General features: G+C 40.7%; 1 pseudogene; it reads left to right on the top strand.

Annotated features, from left to right (window-relative positions):
* Positions 1-1536: 1536 nt before the first annotated feature.
* Positions 1537-1984, top strand: LOC143940001 (cysteine-rich protein 1 pseudogene; annotated as a pseudogene).
* Positions 1985-14274: the final 12290 nt, after the last annotated feature.

The raw sequence follows: 14274 nt of genomic DNA, 5'->3' as shown, positions 1-14274 counted from the left end.
GTGACTGTGACATTATGGCAGACACAGCAGACATTTTTGACACATTTTTGGGACCATTGTCATTTATACAGCAATCAGTGCTATACATATACAATGACACTGGCAGTGAAGGGGTTAACCACTAGGGGGCAGTGTAGGGGTTAAGTATGTCCTAGGGAGTAATAACTAACTAACTAACTAACTGTGGGGAGGGGGCGTAGCTATGTGTGGCACGTGACACAGGGAGCAGAGATCAGTGACACTGTCACTAGGCAGAATGGGGAGATGCTTGTTTACATTAGTATCTCCCCGTTCTTCCTCTCTGTGAGACAATCGTGGGTATCCCTGCGGCGATTGAGTCTGTGGAACCAGCGACCCGACTCACGGAGCTTGCCGCGCGCGCTGGCTGCCTGTTAAAGGGCAATGTACAGGTACGTTAGTTTGCCTGTCCAGCCCTTCTGCCAACGTATATTGGTGTGAGGCGGTCGGCAAGCGATTAAAGTGAATCTGTCACTGATAGCCACTTTCCACTGATATTTACCTTTCCTGCGCACTTTTGGGTAGAAAGTCCAATGGAAGCTCAGTGTTGGCCTGTGTTGGAGCTTACACAAAGCTAGGAAGCCCAGAATGGGCAAAGTGATTTATTTATTTAGGGATAAGTCTACAATAGATGCATAGATGCCCTAATAAAGTATAACACAACAAACTCCCTTGGAGAGCAGTGGTGCCAGATTCTCAGAAAGTAAACATATGGTAAGTTTAGGGCTGGTTCTTAAACCAGAGCAGCACAAAGAGAACAGAAAATAGGCAATAAGGACTTAAGCCCTGTGCACACAGGCTGAATGTCTGGCAGCATCAGCCGGTGCAATAGAAACCAGCTGACATCCGGTCCATCTGTATGGCAGGCCTGCTTCTTTGGAAGAGACATGACCGAAAAAGGTCTGCTGATCGGCTCCCAATCAGTGCTCTCAGACAATGGATGTGAGCGCTGACCAACGTGTTCTGGTGGAAGGGGGCATCCCCCTGCCAGAACACAATAGAAGAGCAGAGGAGATCACTGTACTAACACCGGATAGTTATTACAGCAGCTCCTCCTGAGCTGTCAGTTTTTTTTTTGTTAACCTCCCGGGTTGCAAGAAAAAAAAATACTAGCGTGTACTAGGCTTTACTGTGATTTCTTAACTTGATGGATACAGAAAGAGAAAAACACCAAAGAAACATTTTCAGCTAGATATTTACACCAATGTAGATACCCATCACAGTCATAGTCCTGTCTAGTACCCAATAAAAATAAATCAACCCACTGGCATCCACCTAGAACTTAATAACACATTTTCAGTTACCCCTTTAAGTATAATTTGGCCTGCCAGTAACATATTTAGTGGTAAATGAAATATAAAAAAATATTTTCCTCAACTTAATGATCACCTTTAATTTCCACTTTTTCCGTCAGTATAAAAATGCCTATTTGTTTCTACACTAACATTTTTGCTCTATAGTTTGTGACTACACTTTTCATCTGTTTTTCTTACAAAGAATTTCATGACATTGATTTCAAGTTTCCTACATCATCAGACTCAACATGCCCAAGTGTCCTAAGTGCCAGAAAGAAGTGTATTTTGCTGAAAGAGTTACTTCTCTTAATAAAGACTGGCATAGGCCATGCCTAAAATGTGAGAAATGTGGAAAGACTCTGAGTCCTGGTGGTCATGCTGAGCATGATGGCAAGCTGTACTGCAATCAACCTTGCTATGCAGCATTGTTTGGACCAAAAGGTTTTGGACGAGGTGGAACAGAAAGCCACACTTTCAAATAAGTCTGTTGGTTTACAATCTGGAGGAATACAGACTCTACTAGAAATTCATTCTCCTACTGCATGATGATATAACGATGATTACAATTGAATTGCCAACACATGCTAAAAATGGTGGTCTTGTGCTTTGTCATCTAGTTAACCAATGTTAATGTCCCAATATAGTGAAATCAAAATGCCCTGTTTCTGTAATACCACTGAAAAATTACTATTGTTCGTAAACCATAAACATTATACAAGTGTACATGGTTGATACAAAATAAAATGATTTAAAAAAGAAAAAAAAAAAAAAAAAGAATTTCATGATATTGCATGTACATGTAATCTATGGAGTTCATTTACTAAAGCTGGGAAGTGCAAAATCAGACTCAGTTCTGCATAAAAACCAATCAGCTTGTAAACTCAGCTTGTTCAATTAAGCTTTGGCAATAAAACCTGGAAGCTGATTGGTCTCTATACAGGCATGAACCTGATTTTGCACTCTCCAGTAGTGATGGACGAACTTCCGACGGGACGTTTCGCGAACGCAGACCGCGAACACGGCCGATAGTTCGCGAACCGTAACATTCGCGGCGGGCCCCATTGACTTCAATGGGAGGCGAACTTTGCAAACCTACAGGTCAAATTTGCAGCCACAAAATAATTACTAGCTGTGCAAACATAGTCCCACCACATGGCCAATGACATAACACATTTATGAGGTGAATCTGGGATCGACAACTACAAGCATTCTTTTTTTATATGTGAAATTGTTGTGACAATTCAGGACTGTGGAGCACATGAAGGCAATGGAGGAGAGGGAAGGTCAGGGTAGGCAAAGAAGAGGGTGCAGCAGATGATCAACCACACCATGACATACAGCAATGACACCTGCACCGTGATAGAGTGATCTGACACCAGCACCGTGATAGAGAGCACTGACATCAGCAGCGTGACATACAGCAATGACACCTGCACTGTGATAGAGTGATCTGACACCAGCACTGTGATATACAGCACTGACACCAGCACCGTGATAGAGAGCACTGACATCAGCAGCGTGACATACAGCAATGACACCTGCACCGTGATATACAGCACTGACACCAGCACCGTGATAGAGAGCACTGACATCAGCAGCGTGACATAAAGCACTGACACCAGCACTGTGATATACAGCACTGACACCAGCACCATGATAGAGAGCACTGACATCAGCAGCGTAAGCAGCCCCAGGAGGAAGTCAGCATAGCACAGGGATGGTGGGAGCCCCTCATAATGAGCATAGCACAGGGATGGTGGGAGCCCCTCATAATGAGCATAGCACAGGGATGGTGGGAGGCCCCCATAATATGCACAGCAGAGGTACATCCCCAGGAGGAAGTCAGAACAGCACAGGGATGGTGGGAGCCCCTCATAATAAGCAGCCCCAGGAGGATGTCACCATAGCACAAGGTTGGTGGGAGCCCCTCATAATAAGCAGCCCCAGGAGGAAGTCAGCACAGCACAGGGATGGTGGGAGCCCCTCATAATAAGCAGCCCCAGGAGGAAGTCAGCACAGCACAGGGATGGTGGGAGCCCCTCATAATAAGCAGCCCCAGGAGGATGTCAGCATAGCACCGGGGACCAACCTCCTCCTTGGGCTGATCCGGGTACTGTCGTCAGACTGCTGAGTGGCGGTTGTTGCTACCTCCTCTTCCTGATCCAATGCCAAGAGTGGCTGCGCATCAGAAATGTCTTGATATGGATCGGAAAATAATTCCTGTGACTCAAGCGGAAGGTATGTGGTGTTGTTGGTGGTAGTGTCTTTGGGGGTGCACATAGCAGAGAGTGAAGAAGAGGGTGCAGATCGAGAGGATGAGGAGGGTGCAGAAGAGTAAGGCTGAGTGAGCCACTCAACCAAGTCTGGTGCGTCCTTTAAAGTAATTGAACATGCACCACTTTACAGGCATACTATAAACCCCCCCCCCCCCCCCCCCCCCCGGTATGAAATTTAAAGGAATATTTCACTTTTATTGTTTTACTAGAAGTTAACCAAGTACCCAGTACCTTCCTAAATAAATTTGGAATATCTGGCCTGATTCACTCAGCAATCATGTCATTGTATTCCAACCCCACAGCGCAAGTCTACACATCTAGTCTCTTCTCTGATCCTTTCCTATTATCTAACGCGTCAAGGCTCCCCCCTCTCCCCAATAATATTTTCACTTGATATAGAACCACTGGCACAATACATCAGGACCAATGATACCATCACAGGTATTAGAATAGGTCATGAAAGCCACGAGATAGGACTCTTTGCTGACACTATTATCTTAACAATATCTAAGCCAGAAACCTCTATACTGGAACTTAAAAAAAAAAATGCTACACAAATTCATTCAGTCCTATTACAAAATCAATGCAAACAAATGTTTCTCTTTAACACTCAATGTACCCATAAAGGAACAAAATAGGATCAAAAATCTGTTCCCCTGTAACTGGGACCCCCCTCAATTTCTTATCTTGGAGTGCAGCTCACCTCCTCTTCCACTAAACTATATTCCAGGAATTACCCTCTATTGTTTACAAACATTGAAGAGGAGATGGCTCAAATTAGAAAATTGCATTTAATGTGGATGGGGAGAATAGCTGCATACCAAATGCAAATACTGCCTAAGCTACTGTACCATTTCAGAACACTACCCATACCTATCCCCCAACCATTCTTTTCACATTTAACGAAAATCTAAAAAAAATGTATTTGGGCTGGCAAAAAAACTAGAATCGCATTGACACAATTGTACAAACCCAAATACCTTGGCGGTGCAGGCCTCCCCAACGCACACAATTACTACCAAGCAGCAATCCTGGAACAATCACGGTATTGGTTCTTGTGTCAAACTGACAATAATGGTCAGAAATAGAACAAGAAATCACCCCAGGAAATAATCTCCCAGCGCTGGCAATAGCTGCCTGTTTACACCACAGACCTGCATCACCACTGTACCCTACTATACAAGCCTCTATAGCAGCATGTTCCTCCATGTTAAAACAGCAATTTAGGGATACTCCAATGCAGGATATAAAAACACCATTAGCAACATATGAATTCCTAACCCCAAACTTCTTGACCCAAGCTTGGAAAAGGAAAGGGATACATTTCATTACACCTGACCTAGAGGGACTTGAAGCACTGGACAGATACCAAATGTAATCTAATAACACACTACACCAAATCAAATACACCTAAGCCACTAAAGATACCCCAAATACTTTGGAACCACATAACAAACAAATGCCCGGGGAAACACAAGGGGATATCCTTATTTTACAAATTCGCTAACCCCCCTATACATACAGTCTAAACTACCCAATATGATGAAGTGGGAACAGGAACTAAAAAGAGAATTCTCCTTACATCAATGGCACTTAGCTGTACAATACAAAGTCAAATCCTCAGCCTGTGTAGATCATTGGGAAAATGCACAGAAGATACTGCATAGGTGGTATATTACACCCCTACGTATTCACAAAATGAACCCAAACAGCCCACCACTCTGCTGGCGGATACTGTAATAATACTGGAAACCTTCTACACATATTGTGGAGTTGTAAGGTGGTAGAATCCTTCTGGCAGGAAATAGCTTCCATCATTCAGGACATAGAAAATACCATCGCCTCACCATAGAAAACTTCCCACAAATGGCAAGGAAAGTTGTTATACATATCCTATTTGCAGCACGTATATCCAAGGCAAGAGAGTGGCGCTCCCAATCACCTCCAAAAATTGAGGAAGTAATTTCTAGAGTGAACACCCACTACACAATGAAGACGATGCTTGTGTATAAGGAAAGAAGAGCTCAGGCCTTCCACAAATACTGGGAGGTCTGGAGAGCTTCTTGCTATGCCTTCTCTCACTTGTGACGATTACTCTATATCTAACATACTCATGATAACTTCACTAAACACCCAGTCATATAGCGGTAATAACAAAAATAATCTTGGACGTAGTCACACCAAGGGACCTATGACCAAATCTATTAATATGCGACTACACCAAAACTAAAGTATGTGTTCTTCTGTTATTGTGTTGAGAACGTATCACTGTTTGAAGTTCAAAGGATATTAACCTACACAGAATACATTTAATATATACCTCGCCACCAGGGACCCTCAATAAGGTCACTGGAGGGCTACCTCTTTCAAGTCTCTTAGAGGATGCTCCCAGTATGTACCCAGTCGGAGTGGCAGGTTCTACCTCCTGTTGAGGTCAAAAGCTATCTGAATATAGGTAGCTCAGGTAGAAGAATTTCTGTGTAGTAGTAAGCCTACCATTCACCAACCACCATGTTCATGTTATATATTGTAAACAATGCTTCGCAATTCATGTATAAACTGTTTTTTTTCTTCAATAAAAATCTATGGTTAAAAAAAAAAAGAAAAAAAGAAAAGAGCTTCCCATTTGGCTGGTATTCTAGTCACCTTTTTTCTTTTGTATTAATACATATGCTGCAGGGACCGCACTGACTTAATGAAATGGCATATTTCTACAGTTTAAACCATTTTACCTCTTTATTAGCAATAAAAACTGACAGGGGTCCTAATCCTTCTCTACTGTATCCATCCAACTGGATATCACATGAGAAAAAATGCTGCATGGTTTCATGAGATAAATATTGTATATTTAAAAAAAAAAACACATCCGGTATTTTATAACAGTTTTTGTGAATGCCAAAACATTTTTTTTGAAAAATGCTATGCAGTATTTTACTGCATTTCTTAAAGCAGTAGATACCACTTCATAAATGGAGCCCATTGTTTTGGATTTTCCCAGGGCCGTTGCATTGCTGGTTAAAACAATTAGAAAGGACAAATCTCTCACAGGTATACAGACATCAATAACAACCTGACAGAGAGTTTAACCCCTCTCACCACTCGATCCAAATCTTAAAAAAAAAAATGTCCTAATGTATGATATATGTTTAAAACATTGAATGTGACTTTCCGCAAATATTCACTCGGGGTGAATCAATCACTGTCATTTTAAACACATGTAAAATAAATATTAATATGCAGTGCATGTTGAATAAAAGCCACATTCACTGATTTATATATATAAGTGTTGAATTCTATATTGGATCACTATGAAGACACAAATAAGAATAATCATAAAAGCATATCTGTTATCATTTTTAACAAAAACAAAAACTGGGTATTGGTAAAAGAAAAATGTTGCACTTATTCTAAAGGAGATTTCTTTTTTTTATAATTTTTCTGTTTTTTCTGCTCCAAAGATTTACTATATAAAAAAAAAAAAAAAAAAAAAAAATGTTGGTCACATCATGGGATTTGTTGCAACAAGAATTCTTCCACCCTTTCCTCAGCACCACTAACAGCAACATTAAAGCATTATATTAACTTAGCACAAACATACAGCAGCTGGGGTATCCAATGTAACCTGATTTAAGTCTCATCATCATGCAAACACTTATGTGCATTATGCAATGTCCACTGGCAGATATAAATCTTTTCCTACATTAGGCATTTCATGATAAAGTATCATCCATTCCAAAGAAAGATCCTGTATACATAATGGTTGTTTTCTCTTCCAAAAATGAAATTATGTCTGTGCTGAAAGAGCTGGTAATATTAATTATTATCAAATATGGTATTTGTAGACATTATTCTAAAAAAAACAAGGGACTCCTATCCATCATATTTATTTTGCATTATATGTATGCTTTTCCACCAAAACAAAGTCTTTCTTTTTTTCTCTTTGGGAATTAAAAAAATATATATTTTACAAGAAAATGCACAGGTGAACATTTCTGAGTAGTAAACATTACATTACATTGGCAAACTATATTTTATCAAATTGTAGCTGAGGGCCATAAGTTGTGTAATAAGATTTTAAACTGAACCTTCTCCATCAGATACATTTATAAAATAATTGCTTTAAAAGTTTTCATTCATTTTCTGATAACCTATAATATACAATTTTGACCATATGCCCATACTAATAAACATCCATTTCGCTTAAAGGAAATAGATCTTCCTACTTTAATTATTTGGTTGCGACTAAAAAATATAAACCCAAAAAATATATTTTTTGTGGTAAATATAAACATTTAGGGTATTAAGGATATTATTTCAAAATATTTTCCGATCCTATATGCAGATCCAGATCTAGTCCCTATCCTGTCTGTGGGCTGTAGGTTCTCTAGCCATCACTCCCAAACTTTGGGGAATATGCTATCCCCTAGCCTCTTTTCATCTACTGGCCACAATCAAACATGGTTGCATGTTCATATATTTGCGGCTCCAATACCTGCCATTTTTGCAAGAAGCATAATAGTGAACATAAAACAATTGTGTCTTTTGCAACAGGCAAGGATTTTTATATCTGGAGCTACATTAATTGTGGTTCCTCTAATGTTGTGTATATCAAACAAACCACTTTGTGTAAACTTCAATATGTGGGATGTACTACACGCCCGCTACGAACCAGAATTAGTGAGCATTATCATGGGGGCTCCTATGCCATTAATAAAGACTTGTCGAATGTTTCAAAGCACTTTAACCAGTAGAGACCCACGCTATAGCCAAATGACGGCTACAGTGCGGACCTCCTTTGCCGGGACTACGTCTATTGACGTCGTCCCGTGCACGAGCAGCCTGCGCGCCCCCTGAGGGGCGCGCAGGGCGCACTCTGTGATCGGCGAGTCTACGAGACTCGCCTGATCACGGATCCAAGCAAGGGGTCGATCCCGACCCCTTACCACGTGATCAGCTGTCAGCCAATGACAGCTGATCATGTGATACAACGGAGCCGGTAATCGGCTTTTTTTCTGCTGACAGCGCAAGGAGAGAAAAAAAAGAGCCGATCACCGGCGGCCATGATCGGGACATTAGTCCCCATCACGGCCAGCTTACCAGTGCCCACCTGCCCCCTGCCAGTGCCACCTCTGTAATAAAGAAGTGCCCCCATCAGTGCCACCCAGCAGTGCCCATAGTGCCACCCAGCAGTGCCCACAGTGCCACACATCAGTGCCCACAGTGCCACACATCAGTGTCCACAATCTGCCTCAACAACGGTGCTGCACCCCAGTGCCACATATCCGTGCCCATCAGTGTCATCTACCAGTGCCCATCAGTGCCCATCAGTGCCGCCCATCAGTGCCCAGCAGTGCCACCTATCAGAGCCACCTATCAGTGCCACCTATAAGTGCCCATCAGTCCCATCTATCAGTGGTACATATTAGTGCCACCCATCCGTGCCACCCATCCGTGCCATCTTATGTGTGCCCATCAGTGCCGCCTTATCTGTGCCCATCAGTACTGCCTTATCTGTGCCTATCGGTGCCACTTTATCTGTGCCTATTAGTGCCGCCTTAACTATGCCTATCAGTGCCCACCAGTGCAGCTTATCAGTGCCCACCAGTGCAGCCTATCAGTGCCCACCAGTGCGCCTCATCAGTGCACTTCAATGAAGGAGAAAAATTACCTGTTTGCTAAATTTTATAACAAACTATTAAACATGTTTGTTTTTTTTGCATCTTTTTTTGTTTGTTTAGCAAAAAATAAAACTCCCAGCTGTAATTAAATACCACCAAAAGAAAGCTCTATTTGTGGGAAAAAAATGATAAAAATTTCATTTTGGTACAGTGTTGTATGCCCGCACAATTGTCATTCAAAGTGCATCAGCGCTGAAAGCTGAAAATTGGTCTGGGCAGGAGGGGGGTTTAAGTGCCCAGTAAGCAAGTGGTTAAACACACTCATGCAGGCAATCGTGACTACTTTGAATTCTGTGTCTTTGAAAAAGTTAGAAATTCACCTAGAGGGGGTGATATTCACCGGAAACACCTTGAAAGGAAAGTCTGGTGGAATTTCAATCTCCATACGAGAATTCCCATAGGTATGAACCACAAATATAATGTGAATCTTTTTCTTAAATAGTATATACCGTTTCTGCCGGGTCTCAATGTGTACCTGGATGTATTATAACTTGGTTTTACATGATTTATATATATGTGTATATGTTGTATTGATTTATATTGTGATGTGCTAATCTTTCTAAATGTGGTTATTGCTCTATCTCTGTTACTAGCTTTGCTTGATATATGTTGTTAGCTCCTTTCTTTTCTTTGTTTTAAGGTGGTGTATCCTCTCATTAGACAATCTGGTGGAATGTTTTCCAATCAACAGGTTGATTTCAGTGGTTGATTGTTTGATTGACTGCTTGGTGGGTGGAGTCCCCGTCTCTATATATTTTTGATTCTCATTTTAATGTTTGAGCTGTGATCAAGGTGGTTGTGCTGAAATGTTAACCCCTTGTACCCTTTTATGTGTACCTAATAAATAATTTACTAAGGATTTGGAGTGTGGCTTCTTCTACTGGAATTTTCTGATTACTTGCTGTTGTGAGGAAATTGTAGCCTGAGCACCCTTCTGTGGACTGCAACTGATACCTGGGATATTTCTTTGTAGAGCGCTGCATATTTTTGACTGTTTGCTGTAAATATGAAAAGGTATTTATACCTCATGACATTTTCCACATTTTGTCATGTTACAACCAAAAATGTAAATGTATTTTATTGGGATTCTATGTGAAAGACCAACACAAAGTGGTATATAATTGTGAAGTGGAAGGAACATAAAAAATGGTTTTCAAACTTTTTTAACAAATAAATATATGAAAAGTATTTAGAAAATACCGTATTTATCAGTGTATAACACACACTTTTCCCCCCTAAAATCAGGGGGAAATCGGGGGTGCGTGTCATACGCCGATCCCCCACTGTTTGTAAGCCTTTTTGCTGTTCTCGGCGGCTTCCGGCTATTTTCGGCCGCACTCGGCCGTTCTCAGCTATTTTCGGCTGCATTTGGCCGTTCTCTGCAGCTTTCGAGAAAGCCGTAAGCCACCGAGAACGTCCGAGTGTGGCCGAAAATAGCCGAGAACGAGCAAAGATAGCCGAGAACGTCCGAGTGTGGCCGAAAATAGCCGAGAACGAGCAAAGATAGCCGAGAATGGCCGAGTGCGGCCGAAAATACCCGAAAGCTGCCGAGAGCGGCCGAGAACTACCGGGCGCTGCCGAGATACACAGGACATCCACTCTGTATCTCGGTGGCGCCATTTTTAAATGGCAAACACACAGACAAGGCGGCAAACGACTGACAAGTCTTAATGGAAGGCTGCAAATGACACTGACAAGGCTAAATGCAAGGCTGCAAATGACACTGACAAGGCTAAATGCAAGGCTGCAAATGACACTGACAAGGCTAAATTCAAGGCTGCAAATGACACGGACAAGGTTGCATTGATGGGCATTTAAATGTAAGTTTTTTTCCTTAAACTTCCCTCCTAAAAGTTTTTTTTTTTTTTAATTCCTTCCTAAACTTGGGGTGAGTGTTATACGCCGGCGTGTGTTATACGCCTATAAATACGGTAGTTGGAATTGATGGAAGATTTCCATTTGTGTGGTCAGCTTGCAGCCTGCAAAATGGAAAACATTTATTTGTACTTCTTCCTGGTCCCAAGCTCCTAACACATGATCCCACAAATTATTTTCTCTTCTGACGTAGCTCAGTTTGTCGATGATGATGAAATTAAATCAGTGTGGGCTCAGAACAAAAGGAAACAACACCCAACAATAATAGAAGAATAGTTTCTGTACATATTCTTCTATCCAAATGATATTGTAAATATGATTTCTTCTTCCTAACGAAAGAATATCTAAGAAAACAAATGGTGTGCTAAGTTGACCTAAAACTTAAATAACAATACTCTCTCAGAGAGTACACTTTACATCTGATTATCATTCCAAAAGTGTAATAAAGGTTAATTTACCTTGGATCTGAATGAACAGCATTGTTTTCAGGCATCCTCCCCTCAAAAAAAAAAAAACATTTAGATTCTACAACAGCCCATAATAGGAAAAACTGCAATTTACAGCAGAACAGAAGAATCAAAGGTAAAGCAGATTTTACAAAGTGTAATCTGCTCTAGTGATTAAAAGCAAAAATGCAAAAATCAAAGAAAAAGAAATCATACATGTTTCATTAATAGATCTATAACTGTCAGCCATTCCAGGTGTATCTCAGTGTGGTAGGAAAAATGTTAAATGCTATAGGGAAAAGTGCTTAACATTTGTTCTATTTAAGAGAACTTATAAACATTCACAAGGACTTCCACGCTGAGTCTGCTGCATTCATCTCAGCTGTAAACTGTGCTTGACTGTCTCAGTCATTGATTCATTAAGAACATCTGAAATAAGGTATGGTGCTTGAAATATGACCAACATTAACCCTTTCATGACTAAGCCTATTTCTGACATGTGATGCTTGAAAATTAAAATCCGTATTTTTTGCTGAAAAATTACTTAGAACCCCCAAATATTTTATATATTTTTTTAGCAGAGAATCTTAAGAATAACATGGTGGTCACTGCAATATTTTATGTCACACTGTATTTGCGCAGCGGTCTTTCAAACGCAATTTTTTAGGAAAAAGAGACACTTTCATGAATTAAAAAAAAGCTAAACAGTAAACTAAACCCAATTTTTTCGTATAATGTGAAAGATGATGAGTAAATATATACCGAACATGTCAGGCCTTGAAATTGTGCACGCTCAGGCAATGGCGACAAACTACTGTACATAAAAATCTCCATAGGCGGCGCTTTAATAAAAAAATAACAGTTACCAGGTTAGAGGTACAGAGGAGGTATAATGCTAGAATTATTTCTCTCGCTCTGACTATCACGGCGATACCTCACATGTGTGATTGGAACACCGTTTATATATGCAAGCATGACTTATGTGTGCGTTTTCTTTGCTGCATGAGCTTGCAGGGATGGGGCGCTTTAAAAAAAACTTTTTTTCTTAATAATTTTTTTTTTTACATTGTCACTTTAAAAAAAAAAAAATTATTCACTTTTATTGCTGTCACAAGGAATGTAAACATCCCTTGTGACAGTAAGGTGATGACAGGTACTCTTTATGGAGGGACCGGGGGTCTAAAAGACCCCAAATCTCTCCTTTGCACCAAAAATGGCGATTCTGAATATGTAATTTTTTTTTAATCTGGTGCAGTTAGCAGCCGAGTAAACCGGAAGTGACGTTGTGATGTCGCTTCTGTGTTTACAAAAGAAAGACTGGAATCTTCATTCCAGTCTCTCTCTAGCCAGTGGAAGTACTGGATCATGTCTTGGGTCTCTCAGTGGGACGGTAGGCCCGGGAGGAGCATTGGAAGGTGGCGGGAGGGGGATGTACCCTCTCGCTCCTCCGGTATAACAGCTGAGCGGCTTTTAGCCACATTGGTTGTTATTCCTGAAAAGCTGACCTTCCACTGTAAAAAACAGTACTGGGATGATGCCTGTAGCTGCAAGCATCATCCCCGTATAACCTCCTAAAGCCAAGGCCGCATATATGCGTATGCTCAGTGGGAAGGAATTAAGGACTGGTGTGGACACTAGCAGTAACCCAGGTGCAGTCCACTCTCTTAATGCAAATTACATGGTGCTTTTTAGGAAGAGGTAACTTCACTTATCAAAGGTCTAAACCTGGTTATTAAAGTTGTTGTAAAGGCAGGCGGTGTTTTATCCTAATGCATGGGAATGTAGGCTGCACATCTCCCTCCCCCTGAATACCTCAACAATTATACTTAATTAATTAAAGACACTCAACAACTTTGTTTGGCATATAATTGGCCGCGGCACATTTATTGGTGTAATAATAAATACATTAACATAATTTTAAGCATTTTTAATAAATCATAACAACTCTCAACTTGCAAATAATAAATACAAATACAGCTCAGTCTTACAGGACTCGAACAATACAGAATATCTTATAAACACAAGTCCCCCTTCACCCCTTCAAATATAAACGGTGACAAACCACATATATACATGCTTGCGACAAGGGTGGGTGTTGGGAGCTTGTTGCTGACTCTGATCAACTGGTGAGGAAATTCCCGCGGGGCCAGCTTTGTATAATGAGCTCCATTATGTGACCCTCTAGAACATTCCCAGCGGTTATGTGATGGTCCCGTAGTATTGCACCATCACATGACCCCGTTTTAACTCTTTTTTGACCATGCCCATGCTGACAGGCAACACCTCAAACCCCAAACACCCCAAACCCCAAACACCTCAACAATAACACTTAATTAATTAAAGACACTCAACAACTTTGTTTGGCATATAATTGGCCACGGGATGTTTATTGGTGTAATAATAAATGAATGAACATAATTTTAATAATTTTTATTAATTCATAAAAACTCTCAACTTACAAATAATAAATACAAAAACAGCTCAGTCTTACAGGAATTGAGCAATACAGAATATCTTATAAACACAAGTCCCCCAAATGCCGGGCTTGATTACCAACAATACAGACCTGATCACGGATTTGGAAATATGGGGCAATTTAGGAAATAGTGAACACAGGTCAATTGGCTTCACACAAATAGGAAACATAAGGGGAATAAAAAGACACTGAAGTTCAAAAGAGCCAATT

Source organism: Lithobates pipiens, unplaced genomic scaffold (genome assembly GCF_037356315.1).
Source record: "Lithobates pipiens isolate NorthernLeopardFrog02 unplaced genomic scaffold, aLitPip1_a1.2 Scaffold_3, whole genome shotgun sequence".
NCBI lineage: Eukaryota > Metazoa > Chordata > Amphibia > Anura > Ranidae > Lithobates > Lithobates pipiens.
Note: the sequence above shows the minus strand (reverse complement) of the source record. Positions and strands in the feature narration are given on the sequence as shown.